The sequence below is a fragment of the Macrotis lagotis genome, chromosome 4, assembly GCF_037893015.1.
Source record: "Macrotis lagotis isolate mMagLag1 chromosome 4, bilby.v1.9.chrom.fasta, whole genome shotgun sequence".
NCBI classification, from domain to species: Eukaryota; Metazoa; Chordata; class Mammalia; order Peramelemorphia; family Peramelidae; genus Macrotis; species Macrotis lagotis.
In genome coordinates this window covers 251,999,151-252,026,268 of record NC_133661.1, presented here as the reverse complement: position 1 = coordinate 252,026,268, position 27,118 = coordinate 251,999,151, and the positions used below count along the sequence as shown (strand labels likewise).

The window sequence follows — 27,118 nt, the reverse complement described above, 5'->3', positions numbered from 1 at the left end:
TCACAAAAAACAACCCCCCCCCCAAAAAAAGATCAAAGGGTCATTGAGCAGGTTATTTTTGTGAAGGAATATTGATTTTGATGAATTATAAGACCTCTTGTTGAAAAAGAACCTGTAACATGGAGTTCTGTATTATTTAATCAATTAAAAAAATCAATCAACAATAAGCATAATAGAGCTTATGTTCTTTACATTTTTCAGTTAAGTGATAATAAAGATGTGGTCCACTCTTGAAGACCATATTGCCTTTTGCTATTACCTCATTGAGGATGACCTCATTTCAAGATAACACTACATAGATGCTCCTTGAAAATTTTCTATCTATAGCTACAATTTAGAGAATAAAAGTCAGCCTTGATTTCATCCCATAAAAAGTACAAAAATGACTTAAACTTGATAAAAAGTTAATGCAATTTTCCTTCCCTTTTTGGGGGGAGTCCTTTCCCAGACTTCTTTATTCCAACTCCAATGTAGAGTCCTCCAGATTTATAACAACACATTGTGACTAAAATTCCCTTCTAAAGAGAAGACTGTTCAGACAATTCCTTTAACAGAAGCTAATTTAAGGAGGGATAGAATATTATCAACTGGGAGGATTGTGGGAGAAGTGGCACATGAAGTAAGAGAAGAATTCTGAGAAGTAGCTTGATGAAAGGAATGAGGGATGGCAGTGTGTGGAGAGGAACTAATTAATTCAGCTTAGTCTGTGAAAGGAAATAATATGAAACAAGACTATAAAGGTAAAACAGACCCAGACAACAGCCTGAAAAACTTTACATATTTTATTCTAAAGGCAACAGTGAGCCTTCAGGCAAGTTACAGTGTCAAAGAATGAAATCTACTCCATCTTGGTCTCCTGTTTTATTCATTAGGCTGATTCTATTTAAAAAGATTTTTGACTTTGTTGTTGTTTTCCTTCAATCTCCAAAAAAGATCATGACATCAGGGATGTGATGCCAAGGCATGCAAGTGAATTGGATTTAAAGGGGTGCTGTGCAAATCACCGGCCTCACTTTCTCCCCCAGAGTCATCTCGGTCCAGTGGCCAGATATGAATCAGGATGACTGGAGATGGCCCTTTATGCAGTGGAAGACCTTGGTTTTTTAAAAACTAAGATCTTCCCCAGATCACTGTCTAAGGCAATGCCCATTAGTTAATAGATTAGGTAAGAGAAAGATGAAGACAATAGGTCAAGAATGACTACTTCCAAAAAAGAATAGGGTAAGACTTTCAGGGTATCTAAGTGATTAAAGCATTTAAGAAAGAAAAGCAACAAAGAGCTTCTTTTGCATAGAACAAAAAAAAAAAAATCAATCTGGGAGAGGAAGACTCTTAGGGTTATAGGCCAAAATGGAGATAATAACTATGTTCATTCATTCTCAATCAATCAGGACCTGAAAAATATCCAAGTGGGCTTGAGACCCATTGTTGGACAATAAAGGAGAGGCAGAGAAATTTAGGGCCTATAAACCAGAAATCTTACCAGGTCTTTGGGCAGAGGACTCACAAGCATGAGAAGAAAAGGAGAAAGACAGAAAGACAAACTGACAGAGGCTGCTGTTCTTCCTTTATTATTGAAAAAGACCTTGAGATTAGAGGTGAGGCCAAAATAAGCTCAGGAGTTGGGAGTTAAGTGTGTGTGTTGGGGGGGGGGGGGGGGGGGGGGAAAGAGTGCTGTGCAAAACCACCAGTCTCACCTTCTCTTCCAGAGTCATTTGGGTCCTCAGGACCAGTCTTTTTGTAGGGTGACTGGGACAGTTTTGAATGTGATTTATCAATTTATCTTTTATCAGTTACCGAGCAGCCTCTAAAGAATAAGTTGGGGTGGCTAGGTGGTGCAGTGGATAAAGCACCAGCCCTGGAGACAGGACCTGGGTTCAAATCAGGTCTCAGACACTTAATAATTACCTAGCTGTGTGGCCTTGGGCAAGCCACTTAACCCCATTGCCTTGCAAAAACCTAAAAAAAAACAAACTCAAAAAAACAAAAAGAATGAATGTTACTCTTCAAAGGGAAAATAAAAAGTGAGGAATTTAATCTATTCTATGCAGGAGTAATTAGGACAAGAATATTCAACTCTTTCACCAAATTACCAACAAAAAATTTCTTCAATGTTTTTATCAAGATAATAATGCTTAAGACAGGAAAAGGCTCTCCTCATAAAACTGGTGGATTAGGAAAAAAAGCTGTTCAGAGAATATTTAGGATTGTTTTCAGGGGAAGAGAACCAATTTACAGAGGGAAGTTAAAAAACTTTGTTAAGTGAAGCCTTATTTGAAAAAAAAAAATAAGGTTTTCAGCAACTAAAGTTTTCCAGTGTTAATTTACTTTTCCTGGTTTTAAAACTCTGGTTTCTACACCATGATAAAAGAAGCCATATATAAATAAGTCACCTAGGACTTTTCTTGTTGAAGGAGGCAGAAGGCAGGATAATGAAATGAAACTGAAGTACATTAAAAAAAATCAGAAATAAAGTAGACAGAAAAATCAGACTAGGTAGAGAAAAAACTTCAGTCTTTTAGAACTTTTGGGGGGAATTCTATTAGTATTTTTTTGGGGGGGTGCAAGGCAATGGGGTTAAGTGACTTTCCCAAGGTCACACAGCTAGGTAATTATTAAAGTGTCTGAGGCCGCATTTGAACTCAGGTACTCCTGACTCCAGGGCTGGTCTTCTATCCACTGTGCTTGCTACCTAGCTGCCCCTAAATCCTATCATTCTTACAGAAAAATCAAAGAATTCTAGAATGTGAACTTCACTTTAAAAACATCCAGTTCCATTTTCTTCACAATGTGGAAATAAAGTTATACCCCTACTAAAAAAAATCTTCATTGACAATTCTGCCTTTTAAATCAAGTTCCTCAGCTCATATTCAAGACCCTCCAAAATATCATTTCAATTTATCCTCCCTGCTCTGCATGTCAGTTAAACTGGATTACTCATTGGTTACTTAAAAATCTTCTGTATTATCCTACATTATCTCTATATATGTGCTCATGTCATTCCCTTTATATAATGCCCCCTCCCTGAATCTGCACCTATCAAACTGTTATGTGGTCAGTTGGGGGAAAAAACTCTTATATGAAATCAGAAAGTTGGTCTTGAGCTTTGGCTCTGCCATTTGTAAGTCATTTTACTAGTCCATACCCCAGTATCTGCAGTGACAAAATGAAGATTTTTTTTTTATTTTAGGTTTTTGGGGGGTTTTGGGGGGGGCAAGGCCATGGGGTTAAGGGTCTTAAGCCAGATTTGAACTCAGGTACTCCTGACTCCAGGGCTGGTGCTCTATCCACTGCACCACCTAGCCGCCCCCATCTTATTATTTAAATAAATTTCTTGCTTAAAATAAAAAATAAATCAATTGTAGTATCCCAAATTGAACACAGTATACCAAATGCCTGAATAATGCAGAGAACAGGGAAACTTTTGCTTCTTTTCACTTGGATTTTACATTTCTTTGAATGGGTCCTAAAACTGTCCTACTGCAAATAACTACTATGTTAGGCACTGAGGATACCAAAAAGAAAAAAAAAAGATAAGAAACTGTTTTGTTTAACTCCATTCTTCTAACTTAGGATGCTTTGCTCTTTTATGTATTCACAAAATTATCTAATTAATAATATAATTCATCCTTGAATTTTGCCAGATATAGAGTTTATAATTTCTTAAAGATTACTGACAGTGGTGTTGGGATCACATCCTTCACTTCTTTTAGTACCTTCAGATGCAATTTATCTAGACTTGTGTATGAACTTCTTTAAAACAGTTATGTCTCTTAAAAATGTCTTCATTTAACAGAGTTTAATTCATTCTTACTCAGTTTTCCTAATACTCCTTTTTTGAAGGTCATATGATGATAGCTCATGAATTGGAAGGTATCTTAGTGATCACCTAAGTCAAAGTTTTCATTTTAAAGATGATCAAGCTGAAGCTCAGAGAAATTAACTTGCTCTCAAGTTCATCCAGGTAAACAAATGGCAATGTTAAAATAGAAATCATGTCCTCCAACTCCAAATCTTTACTCAAGAGATTCTGCTTGATGGAGAAGATGGAAGCTAAATAGGAGCTGTCCTTCTGTCCCCTGTGAACTTTATATTTGTTCCAAAGCAGGGAATCCATTTCTTTCTTTTCTTCATCTTGTTCCAAACATTTAAAGAAATCTCTTTCTGTTGCTCTCACCCTCTTTTCCCTCAAGTTTCAGCTTATTCTGGGCTTTGGTTTTTTCTGTATACTATTCTTAGTAGATCCAGTTACTTTTCTGTATTCATCTTTGGTTATATATTCCTCTTGCCATCTTCTGCAAATGTCTCTTTAAAATCTGAGCTCAAAGATTCATCACTGCACAATCTGTGGTCCTTAAATAGCACAGGACTGAAAATGTGAACAAATAAATCAGTGTGGTGGCAGAACCATTTGTTGAAAGGATTCTATGCTACAAAGCCTAGACTACCCCAAGTTCATGCCTGGATACAAGCTTTGCTTTTCCCTCAAACACAAAAGGAACTCAAAATTTAAACAAAGACTTGAAAATCACAGCTGGAGCCACAGAAAAAAACCCTTAGTTACCATTGCTTTTTCAGCTCACCCTGCTGCTATCTATATTGCTGATGGCTTAAGTTAATGTTTTATGTTATCAATGATTTATAATATTCCTCCTTCCCCTTTAACAAAACTTATTCCTTAAAATAATTCTGTCTTGAGCTATGAAATATGCTTGCATACATACTTCAAAATTATTCTTCAAGAAGGAATATCAGCTATGACTTAGTGAATCTTGTTCTAAAAAAAAATCCTAACAATAGATGAGCCTAATAAAAACTTTTATGCCTTAAAATATTTAGGCAAATAAGATGTTCAGGTTAATGCTTCAGGATAAATGAAGAAGGCAGTTTTGAAATAAAGAGGCCTAGATGTAGAAAATACTTTGAATCAAAGAGCAGAGGTGATATTTATTCATTTTTTGACCCTCCATTTCCTCATCTATAAAATGGAAATCAATCAATACTTGATTAAAATCTATGATAGGCATTGATAAAAAGTCAAAGATAAAAAGACAAAAAATATTGAAACAGTTCCTGCCCTTAAAGAGCACACTTCCTACTTGGATAGACAGCATATATATCAATGAACAATCAATGTGATTGGCAGAACCATTTCCTGAAAAGCTTTATACTCCACAGCCAAGACTATCCCAATTTGATGCCTTGATACAAACTTTGCTTTTCCCTCCAAACAATAAATACTCTAGGATCCCAGTGGAAGTCAGGAAAAGAACACCTTAGCACTGCTTTTCTAGATCATGTTGAGAAAATACATATAAACCCGAAATATATACAAAATGAATGACTAAAAGATAATCTTGGGAAGTCGACAACTGTCTGTGCGGGTGGGTGAGAGGGCAGGGTTCAGGAAAAGGTTGGTGCCTGAGCTAATGGGAAGCAGTCAAAAGGCAGATGTGAGAAAGGAATGGATTCTAAGCATGATGGACAGATAATATCAAAGCTTGGTGATGAGAGATGGAGGGTCACGTGTTAGTTATGGTTACTAATAAGTTATAGTATGGCTGAACTGTAAGTATGTGGCTAAGCTGTGGAGGACTAGAAATGCCAAGCAGAACATTTTATGTTAGAGGTTTTATCTTAGAGGTTGATAAAATACCATTGGAGCCTGTGGAGGGAGTAGCAGGAAAAGATCTATGATTCAGGAAAATTCACTTTGTTGAATGGACTGAAGTAGGGAAAGATTAGAAGCAAATACAATTACTTACAAAGCTCTTAAAGTAGTCTAGGTAAAAGGTCATGAGAGCCTAAACCAAGGGACTTGGGAGACAAGAATGGGCAATTCATTGTGTGTGTGTGTGTGTGTGTGTGTGTGTGTGTGTGTGTGTGTGTGTATGAAAAGGGGGAGAAACTGATGATACTGAGATTGTGATCCTCAATGACCCCAAGAAAAGTGCCCTCAACATTAACAAGATGATTCAGAAGAAAGCTGGGTTTGGAGAAAAAGATATTGTTCTCTTTGGATGTGTTGAGTTGGAGACTTTGAAGGACATCCTCAGGACATCCAGTTTGAAAGGTCTAGTTGGTGGTGATTGGTGACATGGGGCTGGAAACATAGATCTGGGAGTTACCCACACAGAGAGAAAGTAACTGAATCTATATTTTAATCTGATTCAACAACACAATGGAGTGCTGGTGTATGTGTCTTGTAACACTTTTGATAACTCAGGAGATAAGTAGGGAAGAACCAGGAGAAAGCAGTCACAAAAACCCAGAGAACAGAGGACAGAGTGGCTGATAGGAGTAAACTGAGGCATAGAGGTCAAGAAGGATAAGAACTGAGAACAAATCATTAAACTTGGCAATTAAGAAATCACTAGTAAATTTTGGAAAAAAGAGCTTCAAGTGAGTGATGAGATGAGAATACAAATTGCAAAAGATATAAAAGAGAGGAAAGGTAAGTAGAAGAACTCTTTTCAAAGAGTCTGGCTGAGAAAATTAGGAGAGATATAGAACGACAGCTAGTAGAGATGATGGAATCTAGAGAGTGTCTTTGGAGGATAGGAATTAATAGGACATACTTGTAGGTAGCAGAGAGGGATTAAGTATGTGGGAAAGTATTAAAGATTAGAAAGGAAGAAAGGAGCAACTGTGAGGCAATCTGCTGGAAAAGATGAGAGAGGATGGGATCATGTGGAGGCATTAGCCTTGGCAAAGAGAAGGGTAAACTCATCATCAGTGACCAAAGGAGGAAACAGTGAAGTTTAGGGGTGGGGATGTTGGGAGGGTAATTATATAAAGGATTTGTAAGGTTAAGAGGGGTGGTGAGATGAAGAGAGAAGAGGAAACTCTCAGCAAAGGCCTGAATTACTTAATAAGCACAAAAGGGGAATTCAGTTGAGAGGGGGGGGGGGGGGTTGGGGGGAATCATGTGAAAGACTTGAGGAAAGAAGCAATGGTTTGAAACAGCTCTTATAGGCAACCAAGATAAAGAAACAATTAGGGAGGAGTAAAAGGATGGCCTGGATGCCATGTGGGCCAGTTGTGATTAGGTAACAAATGAGTAGTGGATCCAGTCAGTGTAATTGCATGACTTCCTCCAACTCCATTCAGCACCATGTTAGTGAGGAGGGGCAGAGAAGATGGCAGTGATCCAGGATTGGGGCTTGGCAAGGGCTGAGAAGCAACAGAACAAGGGAGCCAGGGCTTTATGAGCAGAGGACAGTATTCACCAAGGGGCTGAAATTGCAAAGGGAAGAAAGTACAGCCTGAAGAGGAGCGATGGCCTGGCAAAGCATTAAGGATTAACGGGACTGCAGGTCATGGCGAGGACAAAGAATTCCCTCAGTTCATCAGTGCAGCTTCTCCTTGAGCTCACAGAGCTCTTATGCTCTGATTGGCCATTTCCCTTTTCTCCACCCCCTTCAGCCTTCCCCTATCTTTTACACTCTAGAGATTGTGAGACTCAGAACTTAGCTCCATCTTCTCCTTATTTTCTGATATTATTTCCCAGAGTTTCAAAGACCTGTGCTTGAATTTCAAATCTTTGTAGTCTTGGCTGCTCTCACTAATCTTCAAAGTCTCCCAGTTGACTGGCTGTTTTCCTGCTGCTTAAAAGACACACCCATGTTTCCACCACCCTCAAAAAGTCCTCATTTCAGAGCTAAATTCCTTAGAGAAGGCCATTCACAATAGGTGCTTCTACTTCCTTTCCTTTAACCTTCTTCTTAACTCCCTGCACTCTGGCTTCCAACCTCTCCACTCAATTGAAACATTCTCTCTCCAAAGTTGACAATGGACTAAATCTAATGGCCTTTTCTCAAACCTCATCCTGCTTGACCTCTTTCAGTCTCTGACATTGTAGATCACCATCTTCCTACTAAGGTTTTAAGACATTGTCTTCTCCCAGTTTCACAATGGTTCTGGAATGTGATCTTTTCTATCTCTTATCCTATCTATCACCTGCCGAAATCTTGTGGGGTTCACAATTTACAATCAAAGAAATTGAGCCAGAGATCTGAGATAATAATCACTCATTAAAGGGACTTGGACCCCTTTGATGATTAAGACCTCAGATCTTCCTCATGATCCGGGATGCACCTTTTCCCTAGGACTATAATTTCATGGCATTGTTACCCAGACACAGACAGAAAAGGCAAAGTAAAATACAATTCCTTGGTTGAAAGAGCTTGTTCCTACCCTTCCAGGAAGCCAGAAATGATGCATTAGCATATGAAGTCACAGGGTGGGCAAGGCAGGGGTCATCTTTGCTGACTAAATAATCATAAGATGGGCCCCTCTCCATGTTAGGGAAGAGAGAATGGTCCAGTGATACAAAAATAAACTGAGGGACTTTAGCTGTCACATCAAGACATCCCACCCAAGGTTGGTTTTGATCATGATGATTAAGTAAAAGATAGTGGTAGTCTGGGAGTCAGTCCTACTATTTCCCCATCCATGGTTCTATAGGTCAAAAGGGTGGAGGTCCCCTAGTCAGCATTGGTTAGGCAAGTAAACTTTATAGCAGATTAGTAAACAATGATGTATAGCCTGGAGTTTAAAAGGTGTATTATAAGAAAGAATATCTTATCTAATTATCTCTAAATATATGTAAATTGTGTATTAACATATGCAATTCATATATTAAAATTAGTTGAATAGTCTGACTAAATGTATATTACTTTCTCTAGGTAAGTATAGCACTAAAAATAATCTACCCCTATGGAATCATACTAAACTGATTAATACTGATTGGCATAAAAATTAGAAGTTTAATTAAAATCACCTATCTCTCCTCAACTCCATTCAATCATCAATTTGATAATGAATCTTGAGGAAACTAGGTGACACAATGGATAAAATGCAGGATTTGGGAGTCAGGAAGACTTGAGGTTCAAATCTTGTCTCAGATACTTACTAGCTGTGTAATCCTGGACAAGTTTCTTAATCTATGTCTCAATTTCTTCATCAGGAATAAAAATAGCACCTACCTCCCAGGATTGTTATAAGAAAATTATATGCAAAGTGCTCTGAAAAATCTTAAAAAGCACTACAGAAGTGCTAAGTATTATTTTATTACTACTATTAGTAATACTTGGAATTAATGATTCTAGGATTTATCAAAATTCTTTACTAACCAACAATCCCATCTCAACTGCCTATTTAACATACTGAACTGTATGTTCTGTAGACATCATAAACTCAAACTAAACTCATTAACTTTCTCTTCCACTCTTCTTAATCTTATTACTATTCAAGATACTACAATCTTCCTATCATCCAGGAAACAACCTGGATGTATCTCTGACTCCTCCTTCTTTCTTATCCATCTGTCACAAAGCCAATCTGTTATAAGGACCTATCAATTCTACCTCTGCCTTTTATATGCATCTCCTTTTATATTCTGACACAGCCATCACCCTTATCACCTCAAGTCTGGATTGCAGAAATTAGTCTCAGTTGGTTTCCTGCCTCCAGCCTTTCTCCATACCAGTACTTCATCTCTTCAACTGTCAAACTGGTCTATTTAAAGTAAGTCTGACTGTGTCCCCATTATCACCATGACTACCCCCTTGCCCCACCCCAATTCAATAAATTCTAGTGGCTTTCAATTACTTACAGGATCAAACATTAAATCCTATTTGTTTTTTAAAACCCTCCAAAACTTGGCCCCTTCCTAGCTTCCCACTCTCACCTTCCTCCTCCCTTCAGGTACTCTGTAATTCAGTGACACTTGCTTCTTTGCTATTCCTTGAACATGGCACTCCATCACCCAAACTGAAGCATTTTTAAGGATAAAGGCTTTCTAATGCCTGAACACCTACCTCCTGGTTTCTTGAAGTATCAGTTAAAAACTCATATTCTACAAGAAGCCTTTCTAACTCCCCTTTCCAGCTAGTTCTTCTATGAGATTATCTTTTTTTTAAGGGGTTTTTTTTTGCAAGGCAATGGGGTTAAGTGGCTTGCCCAAGGCCACACAGCTAGGTAATTATTAAGTGACTGAGGCAGGATTTGAACTCAGGTACTCCTGACTCCAGGGCTGGTGCTCTAGCCACTGTGCCACCTAGCTGCCCCTATGTGATTGTCTTAACTTTATCCTGTCTTTATCTTGTACTTAATTATTTTCATGTATCTAATTAGATTATGAGCTCCTTGAAAGCAGGAACTGCTTTTGCATTTAATTTGACTTGACTACCTATATTTCTTTCTAAATATCAGATCTTTTCCTATAGGGTACCGACATAGGTATACTGGTGGATCATTTTTATAATCAATTTAATGACATTTTGGGGACACAGTTTCAAACAGTTTTCTAAAATGTTTAGTTTGCATTTTTAATAACTGGAATTTATATAGTACTTAATGATTTACAAACTATTTGTCCCAACAATCCATGGTATACTGGAAAGAATAAAATATGATTTGGACCTCGGTTTTCTCATTTGTAAAAAAAGAAGGGGTAAAACTTGATGCCTTTTAAGATTCTTAGAAGCATGGAAGTATTAGTATGCCTGTTTTACAAATGAGAAAACTAAAACTCAGAGAGGTTAATTATTTGCCTACAGATACATAAATTAGTAAATGTTAGAGGTCAGGATAAAACTGATAAGTAAGCGTGTTGGTGTCTGTGTCCTATGCCGGAAGAAGTCAGTTTTAAATTCTGCTACTTTTTAACTAGACAAATCACCTAGGCAGCATTTTTTTTCACCTTCACAAAGCAGAGAAAATTTTATTTATGCTTTTTAGTGTTTTTAAATCAAAGTCTCATGTTTAAAAGATAGAATTAATTTATTTGCAGCTCTCTTAGGTGGTTATCAGTTATAAACATCACTTATGTAAAAGATGGATGTTCTACTTATCTCCTATGACTGAGCTGAGGCAGATAGGTAACTCAAAGAGTAGAAGGCTGGATAAGATCTGAATTCAAATCTAATCTCAGACTACTTACTAGCTGTGTGATCCTAAGCAAATCATTTAACCCTTGTTTGCCTTAATCCACTGGAGAGGGAGAGGGCAAACTACTCCAATATCTTTAACAAGAAAACCCCAAGGGCAGTATTAACATGCTATGGTTCACATGGTCACAAAGAGTTAGATACAACTGGATATGAATGACTGAATAACAAATAACAAGAGTTAGGTCCACACTATACTGACTTAGCTTATTTAAAACATAAACCTTTTTTTTCTGAAATTTTTCTAAATCAATCTTTTTAGGGGCAGTTGTGTGGTGTAGTGGAGAATCAGGAGGATCTGAATTAAAATTCAACCTTACCTAGCTGTGTGACCTTGGGCAAGTAACTTGACTCCATTGCTTTACAAACCCCACCGCCCCCAAAAAAGAAAAAAAATCAATCTTTTCTCACCTTTTAGGCAGGTGATTTGAACTTTTGTTTTTAGCAGCCTATATCCTTACCCAGATTGCCCACTGTATAATCTACTGTCTTCTTTTTCCACTGTGCCCCAATAGGAATCCCTTTCTACTGTTAACAAGCTGCTCTTTCTACTAGACTTTTTTCTCTAACATTTATTCCATTTTCTCGAAATTGTGGAAACCTTGCTCACCCCCAGAAGATAATATATCTCTGGCCACTCTCACTAGTTTTGAATGTCTCACACTGTGCCTGTCACATTCTGATCTTTCCTCAAATACCTCAAACACACACTGATATTTCCTCAAATATCTAAACTCCTATGATCTGAACCTTCACTCCACCTGAGTTCCAAAGAGGTAGAGTCATATACTTGACCACATCCTCACCTCACAAATGTTCCACCTCCAAAGACTAGAATTCGGAAATTTTCTGTCTCATTATAACCTCTTATTCTTCAATTTTCCCCATGCTTCACAATTCTTAATTCTAGTTTTTGGACTCATGACAACTCTCAGACACTCCACTCCTTCTTGTCTTTCCAGTCCATCACCCCTGTTCTTCCCTCACTTTCCTCCCTTTGAAATTTTGATTCTATAGCTAACAAATTCAGCTTTATACTACCTTCAAATCCACTCACATTCACTTATACTGCATGCCTATTATCATCATCTGTTACTTGCTTTTGAAATATACTCAACTTATGAGTCATTTTCCATTATTCACAGCTTTTCAATTGTTTTTTACCAATCCATCAATTCCCAAATTTATTAGCTTCAGGACAAGGCCTTCAGAGAAATTATTTTCTGGGCTGTAGCACTGTGCTGGGACCAATAACAATTATTAGGGTACTAAGAAAGGTCAATTCTAGACTGAGCCAGATTCTAATCCCCTATTCTTGGAACCTGCAATTGAAGATAGATTAAAATAACTGTGAAATATAAATACCTAACATACACATATAAACTAAAAACATTTTAACAACAAATAACAAATTGTTCACATACACAGATCAAGAATAAATGAAAATTTGATATATTAGATAAAGAAAAATTGACTAGAATTCAGGGATTGTGGCTATGGGAAACTTATGGGTTACAGGAAACAATCTTCTAATTCACTAAGTAAACAAACACTGCTTAGTCTAGAAAACTGATGTCCTTAAACTTCAGTTTTAATTCTTTATTCATAACTTCCTCACTTATCTAATAAAAAGGTAATAAAATAGCTGAAATTGCTTATCATTAAATTCAAAATCCCATTATAATATGTTTTAATAGAGAGTTCAACATTGTATTTTATTAAACTAGAATTTCAGCACAATATACTTTGCTAGAGGTCCAGGACAAGATGTTTCCTGGGTTAAAGAACAAAAACCAAAGAAATTTCCATTGCAAGAACTAGTTCCTCTCTTACCACTACCAACCCCTATAGCTGCTGGGTCCTAGTTTACTCAAACTACCAGGAGGCCTCAGGTTGCAAACTGAATACTAGAATATTTCCTCTAAGTCAAAATCAAAAGGTGAACAATTTCCAGACAAGATCAGAAAGTGAACAACCCCACTCATCAATTATGCCCAGCTCAAAGTTTTTATTCAGAAGAACTGGACTGGGCTAACTAGAACAACAGCAAAGGACAATAGTGCAGCTCTTCAGGGCAGAGGCAGGGGGACCAAACAGGTTAAGAATCAGAACTTGAGAGCTGGAAAGACCCGTAGGAGTCACTGCATCTATTCTGTTTTCCATTTCTCAATGACAACATTGACACACTACAGTTAAATGATCTGTGTAAGAAAACAGTGCAAACTGGTGACACAGACTCAAGAAGCCTGGTTCACAATTCACTTAGTTATCAGGTGTGTTAACAAGAAGAGGAAACAATATGCAGCATGACTTCTCCATCATCACCTGGATGATTTTTAATGCAGACAGAAGTGGTTCATTGTAGTAATCACTTAACAAGAATTTATTAGGAGTCTACTATGTGCCAGATCTTGTACTAGATTCTAGAGGTCCAAGAACAAAGAATGAAAACAATACCTAAACAAATTGATCTTTAATTCTAATGAAGGAGACAAGCACATATAAACATTTAGGTAGCCTCAATAAAGAGGAAGGAAACAAGCATGTATTAAGGGCCTACTGTGTGTCTGGCAGGAGCTAATCTCCTTTTTTTTAAAAAGGTTTTTCTAAGGCAAATGGGGTTAAGTGGCTTGCCCAAGGCCACACAGCTAGGTAATTAATTACTAAGTGTCTGAGACTAGATTTGAACTCAGGTACTCCTGACTCCAGGGCCAGTGCTCTATCCACTGCGCCACCTAGCCGCCCCAGGAGGTAAGTTCTTAAGAAACATTATTTCCCTCAATACTTCAACAAGCCAGGTTAGTTGTGGCTCTCATCTCATTTTACAACTGATGAAACTGAGATTAAGCAAAATGGTTAATGAACATGCCCAGAGTCACATAGCTATAAATGCTGTATACAGTACTCACACTCAGTCTTCCTGACTCCAGTAGCAGTGCTTTATCTTATACACAGATATACACATACAGACATACATAAACACATACTCCACCCACCACACCCTCCATACACATACTATACACCACACTACACACACAAACATGCACGTTGAGTTCATTTTTGAATGAAGGAAGATTCTGTGAGACTCGTTCCAGGCACGGGGGTAGGGGCGTGGGGGGTGGGGGGGGTAGCAGGTGAAAAGGCTTGGAGGATAAAGAACAAAGAGAAAGCCAACTTAGCTGCATCACATTCTATAGAAGTCCAATTGCTTTATCTGAAAGGCAAAAGGGAACCACTGCAGTTGGTAGAGCAGAGAAGTCATTAGTCATCTCTTAGCTTAAGGAAAGTGCAGCACTGGCCCCCTGGACAGACCAGAACAGGCATTATAGCATCTGAGTGAGAAGCAATAAGGGCCCAAAGTAAGGGGGCAGCTATTTGAGTAGAGGAAAATTGAGGAATTGAGAGATACTGTAAAGGCAAAACCAGTAAGATTTGTCAAATGAATGAATACTAAGTCACCAGCCTGTCTCACTTTCTCCTCCAGAGCCACCTGGGTCCAGTGGCCAAAATGAATCAGGATGACTGGAGATGGCCCTGGATGTGGATATGAGGTAGTCAAGGTTAACTGACTTGCCAAGATCACAGCTATTAAGTATCAAGTGTCTGAGGCTGGATTCAAACTCAGTTCCTCCTGACTCTACTGTTCCACCTAGTTATGGATGAAAAGACAAAAAAGGAGCCAGAGAAGGTGTGATCAGACAGCTAGAAGAACTAGAGTGTCACAACAATTAAGAAAACACAGAATGTCCAAGAAGAAATGAGTATCAGTGTCAAATATAGCAGATAAATTGAGGATTAGGTCTGAGAAAAAAATCAACCTAGAGAGGGCAATTTAGAAATTACTGGTGTCTTTGCAGAGAACTAATTGGGTAACAAATATTAAGTTCAAAAGGTAGAATCTAGAAATTAGTCTGTTGATGAGTAATTAGCTGATACAGACAAGCTTCAAAATATAATTAAATTCTTATAATTGTTTCTATATCATATTAATATATTGGGGCAGCTAGGTGGCACAGTGGATAGATAGTTGGCCCTGGAGTCAGGAGGACTTGAGTTCAAATCTTGACCCAGACACTTAACTTGGGGAAGTAATTAACTCCATTGCCTTGGAAAAAACAAACCAAACCCCATCCCATGTTTTTAAGTTTCTTTTCCTCTTCCAGTTACTACTTCAATGAAGTGTTATAGCTAATTTATTCTTTAATGGCTAAACTATGTCACTGACATCTGATATCTCTTAATAATAGCTATCATAGGGGCAGCTAGGTGGCACAGTGGATAGAGCACTGGCCTTGGAGTAAGGAGTACCTGAGTTCAAATCCAGCCTCAGACACTTAATAATGGCCTAGCTGTGTGGCCTTGGGCAAGCCACTTAATCCCATTGCCTTGCAAAAAAAAAAAAACACCTATAAAAAAAGAGAGATTGCTCTATAGAACATCTTTAAAAAAGGGGGAGGCTAGGTGGCGCAGTGGAGTCAGGAGTACCTGGGTTCAAATTGGGTCTCAGACACTTAATAATTACCTAGCTGTGTGGCCTTGGGCAAGCCACTTAACCCCATTTGCCTTGCAAAAAACCTAAAAAAAGAAAAATAAAAAAATAGCTATCATATTATTTCCAAAATATTTTTGGTTATGGAATTTTTATTCATAAAAATATAGTTCACAAAAACTATTATTTGAAAGTTTTCTCTTGGAAAAAAATTTCTTTCCCTTTACCCAATCAAAAAAGAAAAAAAGAATCTGACAGACTTGAGCAGGCACTTAGCACTAAGGATTTTTATACAAGTATAAACAAGTATAAACCAAAAGTCCAAACCAAAAGCAGGTAACTTCCAGGATTACAAATAAATACTACCACCTCATCCTTTATAAAGCACTTTAATATATGGTTTATGAGAACGTGTTTTTTTTTATAATAACCCTAAGAGGCAGTAATTGTATTACTCTTTACAGATAAGAAAACAGAAACTCAAAGAAATGAAAGGACAGGGTCTTCTACAAATCTTTATCTACTTAATCAATGCTTGCTTAATTTTATAGTCCTTGGCCATTCAATTGCAGAGCAGTGATAGCAGCCTGAAATTTAGTCCCTTACTGAATCCACCACTCTTCCCACTCCATACCAATCCTATGAGGTAAATCAGTTAATATGTTACTATCACCACTTGATAGATGGAAAAATTAAACTAAGAAGTTAAGTTATTCCATGATCACAATGTTGATGTCAGAGTCAGGATTTGAACCCAGGTTTCTTATGATCTTTATATGATACTACATTACAAAGGAAAAATGACTGTTTAATTTCAGATATAGTAAATGCAAAAGATCATTATGTCTTAGAGCTGTAAGAGACTTTATAGATTAACTAGGAAAACTCCCCTTATTTTATAAATGAGGAAATTGAGTCCCAGAAAGGTTAAGTGACTTGCTCTATATAAGCACAATCAACTATTGAACCTTAAAACTTGGGTTCTGAAGGCATGACATGCTTTCTTAAGTTTCTTATCTAATTTTAAAATGAGAAACTGAGTGTCACAGAGTTAAGCAATTTGATTAAAACCACAAGCTAGACAGTTATATACAGTCAAGACTGGTTGGTTCTTGAAGACCAAAATGACATCACTATGTTTGAGACAAATTATAGTGTGTCCAACTGTGGCTGATCAGACCAATATGAGCTCAGAATACTCTACCACAGGTTGGGCATGAACAGTCCATGTGAACACACAGGGTGGGTACTCTAAACTTACAGATGTCCTGTTTCCTTTGAACTGCTTCAGTTCTGCCTTCCTCATAGAACACTGATGAAGACATGCCATGCTAGGCTGGCCTGTGCCAGTATCTCCCATGCTGTACTATCAAGTCTAAAGTTCTTCAAAGAGACCTTCAGGGTGTCTCGTTATCACGTCTTCTAACACCCTATGTGAGTTCTCTATAAGACAACCAAGACTAAAAAGTTCAGATCTCTACCCTACCTATCTCCATCATTCTTTCTACCACAAAGTACAACTTGCTGTTCAGGAAAGACTTCTCTCCAAAACTGGCACAACTAAGAGGATCATATTTGAAGCAAATTCCAAATTAATCTAACTTCCCTATGTGGATAAAATCACTAAAGATTAGAACAATAAGTTTCAAGAACATTATCTTTAGGTATAGGGATATGATTCAACAGGTACCTAAAAACATAAGCACTAGATCAAGTAAGCAGCAAAAGGATCCATAAAACAGGGATTGTGTGAACTTAAAAATATCTATAGTTACTTTCTCCAGAATTAGTACGGTCTCCTATAAATTTATGTTCCACTGATCTTAATGTTTGAAAATGCTACTACTTATGGTGATGGCAAAGAATTATGAATCAAAGGGATATAAACTGAGCAATGACTGAACAAGTTATGGCATAGGATTGTGATAGAATACTACTGTGCTATAAAAAATGATGAGCAAGATGGTTTCAGAAAAACCTGGGATATTATGAATAAAGGCAAAGTCAAGTGAGCAGAACCAAACCACCAATCAATAAAAGATCTAAGACAATTTCAAAGGACCTATAATAGAAAAATGGTACACTGATGAGCTCTGAATGCAGACTAATGAATGCTATTTTTTTTTAATTTTGGGGGGGATTTTTGTCTGTTTTCTTTTGTAACATGGCTAATATAGAAATGTTTTGCATTACATTCCATGTAAAAATGCTATCAAATTATCTGCCTTTTCAAAGAAGGGGCAGGGATGGAAAGGAGGGAAAGAATTTGATATCAAAATTTTAAAAAATGAATACCGGTAACAGAAATTTAAATGAAATAATAAAAATATACTAGGGGAAAAAAGTAAAATACTGATGCTAGTGATATTTCTGTTGCTCTTCTGCATTAGTTTCAAGAGCTCATTCACAGGATCATATGTTTAAGACTAAAAGAATCTTTTTAGGTTTTTGCAAGGCAATGGGGTAAGTGACTTGCCGAAGGTCACACAGCTAGGTAATTAAGTGTTTGAGGCCAGATTTGAACTCAGGTCCTCCTTACTCCAGGGCCAATACTCTATCCACTGTTCCACCTAGCTGCCCCTGAAAGGAATCTTGAAAGTCATCTAGTCATCATCTTAAGAAATGTTTGCTGAATTTAATTGTCCATTATTAACAAGGGAATATCTAAGACAGTACCCCCTTCATTTTACAGATGAGAAAATTGAGGTCCAGAAATGTTAAGCAATTCATCTAAAGTAACACAGGTGGTAAATGCTTAGAGATGAGAATTCAAAGCAGATCCTTACACTCCATGTCCAACGATCTCTCCACTGGATCATACTTCAAGAACAAATTACCATAAAGCAAACAAATAAACAATATCTGTTATTTTAAAAATGATTTTTATTGAAAAATAAAATATATATTAATTTCTACTTTATTATGAATCAAACAATATCTGGTGGAACTGTAAAATGATACAATCATTTTGGAAAACAATGTTATTATGCAAAAGGAACTACAAAGTCCTCACCCTTTAAATCATAGGTTTCATTACTGGGCTTATGCCCTGAGGAAGCTAAAGATAAGAAATAAATCCCCATATACTCCAAAATATTTACAGCAGCATGTTTTGTGACAACTAAGAGTTAGCCACAGCTAAATGGCTAAGTAAATAAGAGTGCTGGGCCTAGAGTTCAAATTTGACATCAGATACTCATCAGCTGTTGGACCCTGATCAAGTCATTTAACTTCTGTTTGCTTTAATACACTGGAGAAGGAAATGGCAAACCACTCCAATATATTTGCCAAGAAAACCTTATAAAAAGGGTCACGAAGAACTGGACACAATTAAACAATAAACAATAAACAACACAAGAGTTGAAAACATAGCAGAGACCTATTGACTGGGAAAAGTCTAAACAGACTATATTGTACAAGAATTTAATGGGCTACTGCTATGCTACAAGAATGATGCATATGATGAATACAGAAAAGCATGGAAATAAAAAGATATATGAATAAATGCAGAGTGAAATAGAGTCAAGGAAACAATATACACAGTAACCACAGCAATGTAAATGGAAACAATTAAGACATTAACAAAGCAAAAGTAGATGTAACAAAAATATAAAGAACAAGAAAGTCTTGAAAGTGAGAAGTCCATAGGTGTTAAGACATTGAATATTTTTTTTTGTTACATGAAAGTTTTTTACTATGACAGAGACATCATACAATTTTTATGATCTTGGTCTTTCTTTCTTGCCCTTTGTACAAGGCCAGAAGAGAAACATTCACAACTTTTACAACTTTGAAGTGGACTCCAGGAATATCACCAACAGCATGGCCTTTTCAACCAAATCCAGCAACCAAAACTTCATCATTTTCCTCAATAAAATTCAAGCAGCCGTCATTAGGAACAAAGGCAGTGATTTTTTTGCCATTCTTAATCAACTGGACTCTCACACACTTCCTGATGGCAGAACTGGGCTGCTTGGCTTCTATACCAACTTTTTCCAGGACAATCCCTTTGGCATGAGATGCTCTTCCAAATGGGTTGGCCTTCAAGGCAGTGCCCAAATGTGCTTTCTTATTTTGTCTGTCATGCCACTTTTGGTCTCTCCTGTGGCTGCGGAGCTTCCTAGCAGTACGAAGACCACGGCACTTACCCATGCTGCCGCCATCCAGGCCGAGAGAACAGAGAGAAGGCGACACTGAATATTTTTAAATTTTTTTTCCTAAGTATCAAATTGATTGAATGGACTGACATTTTTTGACTCTCTAAAAATATACTATTTGTATTTTGAGATTGCTCTCTGGCATATTATAGGATGCTATGGTGATGTAAGTAACAGAAAATATCATTAAAAACAGTTTTTAAAATTTTAAACTTGGCCACGAAGTACTCTACAGATTGTGTTAGTCAAATAATGCTCTGTCGGAAGCAAAGTATCGTCAATTGAAGATACTCTGTTACAAATAACTTTTTTTTAACAATCTCAAGGAAATTCCAACAAAAAAAATAAACGTAAAATTTGGCTATTATGAAGAATATCAACTAAACTGGAAATATCTTTGAATAATTTACTTGAGGACTGACAAATCTGAATATAAATTATTTTGAAATTTATTTTAACCTTTTCTTCCCAGAGCCCCTTTATTTTCCTCAGGATTAGTTCTCGTTTAAGAAACCTACTAATTTGCTAGCTACCCTGGAAACCAAAGAATATTTTGTTTCTTTAACCTTTAATTACAAGTGAGACAACAGTGCAGTAATAGAAAGTTGGTCTTGGTAGTCTAGAAGACTTGGCCCTGACACATAATACATGACCATATGCAATTTATTTAATCCAGTGGTGTATAATGTGGTCCCAAACACTACCAAATGTAGGCAAAACCAGATTAAAATATAACTGGGAAATATTTAACAAAATAAATAAAAATACAAGTAAGGTTAAGATATAGTTTTATAAGTCTGTAAGAGGCCCCCAGGGATCATTATGTATGGTTTACTGGCCCTGTTTCTATTAGCGTTTGATATCACTGACAACCCTCTTACCATCCTAATCCATCCCCTCAACTCTCTAAAACTATAAACTGTAGAACAGTTCCAAATTTGCATGGTAGAAAATGTCTCTTTATCAGAATTCAACTACATCAAATGAAATTACAGGTCTGATTTTTAAAAAATGAATTCTAAAAATTCTGTTCCTGCTTATTTTCTAAGTCTTTGGGGATTGGGGAAGTTTATCTTAAGCAATATCTCTCCTAATTTAGAGTTTGGACATGAAGGAGAACACTTGCATTTCCCCTTTCTTTCATCAATCTATTCATTCAAAAACATGTTAGCAATTATTAAATGCCCACTTTGTAGGAAGTATTCTGATCAAGCAATGCAATGTACCAGAGAAACAGTGTGACAAAGGCCTATGTTTCAAAAAGTTTACAATGTAAATAGGGAGAAAGCATGCCTGCAACAGAATATCAGGGTGAGATGGAATAAAAGGTAAGCTTATCTAAAGAAATCTGAAAAATCTCCTTCTGACTTGGTGGGCACTACACATCGGATAAGGTGCTAGAAAAAAGGTGATAGCCTGAATAAAGTCATGGAGACAGAAGAGGGCAGAACAAGAATGGAGAATCTAGTGGGTCTAGTTTAGCTGGAAAGCAGATTGTGTGAAAGTAATCTATTGTGGGATGGGATTTCAGGGAAACCTGGAGGGATTTGCATGAACTGATGCTGAGTGAGATGAGCAGAACCAGAAAAACACTGTACACCCTAACAGCAACATGGGAGTGATGTTCAACCTTGAAGGACTTGCTCATTCCATCAGTGCAACAATCGGGAACAATTTCGGGCTGTCTGCAAAGGAGAGTACCATCTGTATCCAGATAAGGAGCTGTGGAGTTTGAACAAAGTGCAAGGACTATTCCCTTTAATTAAGAAAAAAAAACAGATATCTTATTGTCTGATCTTGTTACCTCTTAGACTTCTCTTCTCTTTAAGGATATGATTTCTCTCTCTCATCACACCCAATTTGGATCAAGGTACAATATGGAAACAAAGTAAAGACTGACAGAGTGCTTTCTGTGGGGGGGTGGGGGGAGGGAAGCAAGATTGGGGGAAAATTGTAAAACTCAAATAATATCTTTAATACAAATAAATTTTTAAAAAAGAAAGTAATCTATTGTACTGTTAAATGGACTTATTTTTCAAAAGGTACATGTTCTTTGAATGCAGCATCATGGTTAGAGTCACACTTTCAACTAAAGTTTTCCTCAAACCCCTGGAGTTAAATAGCAAAAATCTTCAGTACTACATCAAAGTTGGCACTAAAGGAATACTGGGCCAGAAGTAACTGGATGTAGATTAAAGACTAGGAAATCAAAGGAAGAGCTGAAGGTTCCTTAAAGATTGTCTAATATATAACTCCCTCCCTTTACAGATGGAAAAAAATTGAGGTCTAGAGAAGTTAAGTTATTTAGCCAGGGTCAAACAGGTAGCAGACAGACAGTAAAAAGCCAGGTTGGAATTGAGATTCTCAGATTCCAAAAGCTATATGAAATAACATCAGTTCATTTAAAATTTTACTGCCTGGAAACAAGTCATTTTTAAAATGATGGGCTAGGCTCCAAGATTAGTCCATAAGATGAACTTAAAAATTTAACCATTTAACAATCTAAAAATCTAACCATCACTTAAAATAATATCTATATGAAAATGCAGGTGCAGGCAGATCAAGGAAAAAAGGAACACATCTTTCCAAAACAATCACAGAAAAAGAAGAAAAGTCCCCCTGCAGCCGAAAGCATTTAAGTTAAAAGAGCTCCGCACTTTCTACATCACACAGATATAGCAGTCTTTTAAGAAATTCTCTCTTCGGGGTGGTTAGGTGGTGCAGTAGACAGATCACTGGCCCTGGAGTCAGGAGTACCCGAGTTCAAATCCAGTCTTAGACACTTAATAATTTGCTGTGTGACCCTGGGCAAGGCACTTGACCCCACTGCCTTGCAAAAAAATAAAAAATTCTCTCTTCAGACTTGTTATGGAAGATGCCATCCACATCCAATGGGAAAAACTATGGAGTCTGAATGCAGAGCAAAGCATACTGTGTTCACTTTTTAAAACGATTTATGTTTTTTCTTTTTCATGGTCCCCCCCCCCCGTTCTAATTCTTCTTTCACAACATGAGCCTAGGTCTATGATCCTGTGAGTTCCAGCCTCAGGTAAAAATGGGGTGGGGGAGGAATACTATTTAGAATTGGGCAAAGGGTAACTCCTGGATGCAGGAACTTCTCAAAGTATAATTTACAACCTTCTAGCAATAGATTCTTTCTGAACCTATAACATCACCAAGGAAGTGTATAATGGGACGCTCCTCCAAAGAGTCAGATGGCAAAATAGGGCGTAGACTGCAAGAAGGTTAGAGATTGAAGACAAAGGAAGGCAAACATGAAAACCCAGGTCAATACAGTCATAGCAGCCCTCAGGTACTTTGATAATCAAATATGGGCAAAGATGTTAACTGTGAATTTCCCGTTTTCCCCTATATCTTTCCCACTTTTAAGTATTTTGAAACTCAAATCTTCAATGCTTTCAAAATCATATTGCCTCTTCCTCCAATATGATATCAGGGATTGAGGATTTAAAGTTTAAATGTAATTGCTCCATTGTCAAAGAAAATGTTACAAAATTGCTACAGAATCCATCTAATTCCCAATTCCAGCTTTATCTACAACTTCTATTTAATTCAATAAACATTTATTAATTGTGAATTATGTGTAAGGCATGAGGAATAAAAAGAAAAATGAAGTAGTATCAATTTATTTTCCAATCAAGATTCAAAAGGTCTAATCTATAGATTACTCTCTAAACTCTGGATTTACAGGAGTAGATGAGATCATTAAGACAAAGACTGGCAAAAGAAGGATTGAGAAAAAGTTAGGAGCTATATTGTTGTTCAGTCATATCTGACTTTTTAATCACTGAATATGGGGTTTTCTTGGCAAATACTGGAATACTCTGCCAATTTCTTCTCTAGTGGATTAAAGAGATTAAGTGATTTGCCTGGAGTCATATGCTTTTTTTTGTTTTTTGTTTTAGATTTTTCAAGGCAATGGGTCTTAAGTGGCTTGCCCAAGGCCACACGGCTAGGTAATTATTAAGTGTCTGAGGTCAGATCTGAACACAGGTACTCCTGACTCCAGGGCCGGTGCTCTATTCACTGCACCACCTAGCAGCCCAGTCATATGGTTAATAAATGTCTAGATGGATTTGAACTTGGGTCTTTCTGATGAGTCTGATAGGAGCTATACTTTCTATCAAAATGAAAAAGTCTCACTCTTAATTATCTATCAAACTTTAACCCTATTATGATAGTATTGCTGCTTCCTGTTGCTGCCTTCCCATAGTCTTGAATATTCATCTAAAAAGAGATGGCACTTGCCGCCACCCCCTTCAATTAGGCTGGTCACAATGCCAGGTTTCTTGGGGCCTGTATCTATGGTCTGTTCCCTCCACACTTTGATAGTCCTTTCTCATTCCTTACCCTCCTACTGGAATTAAAGGATAAATCAGTTTTGACACTGTTTCTTGGCTCTATCTCTCAGTCAAACTACTGTAGTAAAAATTCCTAACCTGGAATTCATGAAGGGGTGGGATAGGAGAAAAAAAAAGTTATATTTTTACTTTCACTAACTTTTAAATGAAATATAGCATTTCCTTTAATTATGAACTAAAATAATCAAAAACCACCTATCAAACATTTAAAAAATAGGTATTTTATATTTTCCCCAATGTCCATTCTAAGAACCCAGGATTCAAGAGACCTTTAATATCTTCTGTGCTCTCTTTTTCTTTATTTTCTCCAATCCCCATATACACAAATACACAAATGAACACATGCGCTGTAATACTGCAAATGCTGTTGTATACATCTTTAAACAAAGAAAAGTTGTACTATCCTTTGCTTCTAATAGTCTATATAGTGTCTGCCATGACTGATAATGCTCTCAACACAATGAAGGAGAACATTTCCCTACCACTATGCAAATACAAGGGTTTTTAAAATTTTTTTCCCCACTTACCTAAATTCACCTTCCTTTCTTTCCACCTACCTCTCCCATCAGGAACAAAAGAAAAACATGATTCCTATAAAGTCAGATAAAAGAGATTTCTACACTAGCAAAATCCAAAAGATTATATATGTCCTGTCCTGCACTTTTGAGACTTTTACCTCTCTATCAGAAGGTAAGTAGCATGATCTATATCATTAGTTCATGGTCACTGACTTCAGTTCTTAAATCTTTAAAGCTGCTTGTTTTTAAAGACTATTGTCCTTCTATACAAGCTTGTGATGGGGTTGTTCTTTTTTTTCTCACTGTCTCAATGAAAGGAGGGGTGGTGGGAGACACATAATTCAAAGATAAAAATAAAGTAAAAGTGAATTTTTAAAAATATTGTCCCTACATAAAATTGTTCTTTCTGGTTCTATTCATTTCATTCTGTATCACTTCAGGTACATCTTCTCAAATTTCTATCATACCACTGAAGCACAATAATCCATTATATTTACATATTGTCATCACTCGTTCATTTAATTCCCCAATTTATGGACAGTCTCAGATTATCATTCTTTGCCACCTCAAAAAGAACTATATTTTATAAATCTTTTTTTTTTAACATTTTTGCAAGGCAAATGGGGGTTAAGTGGCTTGCCCAAGGCCACACAGCTAGGTAATTATTAAGTGTCTGAGTCCGGATTTGAACCCAGGTACTCCTGAATCCAGGGCCGGTACTTTATCCACCGCACCACCTAGATGCCCCCATTTTATAAATCTTTAGAAGCTTATTCAGAATTAATCAGTCCCTTAATCTCCCCCTTATCGTCTGTACAGGGTGTGTTTATATTTGTGTGTGTGTGTGTATGTCTATGTCTGTGTGTATTCTTCCCTCAGTTCACATAAGATTGAGGTGTGTGTGTATATATATATATATATATATGTATATATACATATATATATATATATATATATATATATATATATATATATATACAGAGAGAGAGAGAGAGAGAGAGAGAGAGAGAGAGAGAGAGAGAGAGAGAGAGAGAGAGAGAGAGAGAAAGATAAGCTTGAGGTCAGTTCACATAAGATCGAGATTCAAGTATTAGTTACACCCCACCATTCCTCCTTGTTTGTATAGACTTCTTTGTGTGTACATACCCTGACTAAAATAATGACTTAACTTTTCTCAGCAAAACAGTGAATTAAAACAATTTAAACAGTTTAGAAGGACTTATGATGAAGAATGCTATCCATCTCAAGAGACAGAGTTGATGGTTTTCAGACTATAGATTGAAACATAATCTTAAAAAAACTTTAAAACATTTTCAGGGAAGTGGGGGGAAGGAGGGTATCCTATGTTTTCTTTTACAACACAACTATTATGGAAATGCTTTCCATGACTACACATTTATAACCTATATCAAACTGTTTGCTCTCTCAATGAGGCTTGTGAGAAGGAAGAGAAAGAATTTGGAACTTTTGGGGGAAATTGTTAATGTTTAAAAACAAATATTAACAGGGCAGCTAGGTGATGTGGTGGATAAAGCACAAGCCCTGGATTCAGGAGTACCTGGGTTCAAATCCGGACTCAGACACTTAATAATTACCTAGCCGTGTGACCTTGGGCAAGCCACTTAACCCCATTTGCCTTGCAAAAACCTGAAAAAAAAATTAAAATGGTTTTTACATGTAACTGGAAAAAATTAAATAGCAAATAAATATTTTTCAAAATATAAGCATTTTATCCTTATTTAGTCCCTTATAATTGTTTGTTTCATTTTTTTTTTTACCTTTTCATATTTCTAATCACTCCCAAGTTTGAATTTCCAGTTTCTATGCAACACTGGTCTTTTCAAAAAGAATACTTGGAAGGCCACTATTACATTAAAGATAAATTTTTTCCCCTTGTAGCATTATCCTCAGATTTGCTAGCTTACATTATTCTTGACTAGAAACCTATATATCCTTTGCCTTCTGGAATATTACATTCCAAGTTCTCTGCTCCTTTATAGTGGAGATGCTTAATCTTATCTTATCTCTGTGGCTTACTTGAAATGTTTCTTTCTGGATGAATGTAATATATTTATCTTTCACTAGTACATTCTGGAGTTTAGTTGAGATATTCTTGGGAGCTTTAATTTTGGGGTTTCTTTCAATGGTGACCAATGGATTCTATTTCTAATATTTTTCTCTAATTTTAAGAGATGTGGACAATATTCTGTTTAGATTTCTTGAAATAAGGTCAAGGCTCTTTTTCTAGTCACAATTTTCAAGCAGTTGAATGATTCTTAAACCTATTCTACTACATCTGTTTTGAAAATCAGTTATTTATGCTATGAGATATGTTATGTTCTCTTCTATTTTTTCAGTCCTTTTGATTTTGTTTTCTTATTTCTTGCTGTCTCATGGAGATATTGATTTCTTTGTATTTGGTTTATTAGGATGTTCAGTTGTTTGGGCAAGTTTTTGTAGCTCCTTTGTCAAGTTGTTAATTCCCTTTACAATTCTTATATAGTTCTTATTTCCTCTATCATTCTCATTTTGCTTATAAAAACATTATAAACTTTGTTTAAAAAAAGCATTCTTTTTTCCCTTGAACTCTTTCAGGGCTTTTAGTTGAATTTGTGCTCAA

The 27,118-nt window shown here is 36.6% G+C and overlaps 1 protein-coding gene and 1 pseudogene across 8 annotated transcripts in view; both read right to left on the bottom strand.

Moving 5' to 3' along the window:
* NUMB (NUMB endocytic adaptor protein) overlaps nucleotides 1-27,118 on the bottom strand; it is a 202,942-nt gene that overhangs the window by 68,410 nt on the left and 107,414 nt on the right. The gene's annotated exons all lie outside the window — the stretch shown is intronic.
* Nucleotides 1,675-25,420, bottom strand: LOC141522378 (small ribosomal subunit protein uS12-like; annotated as a pseudogene).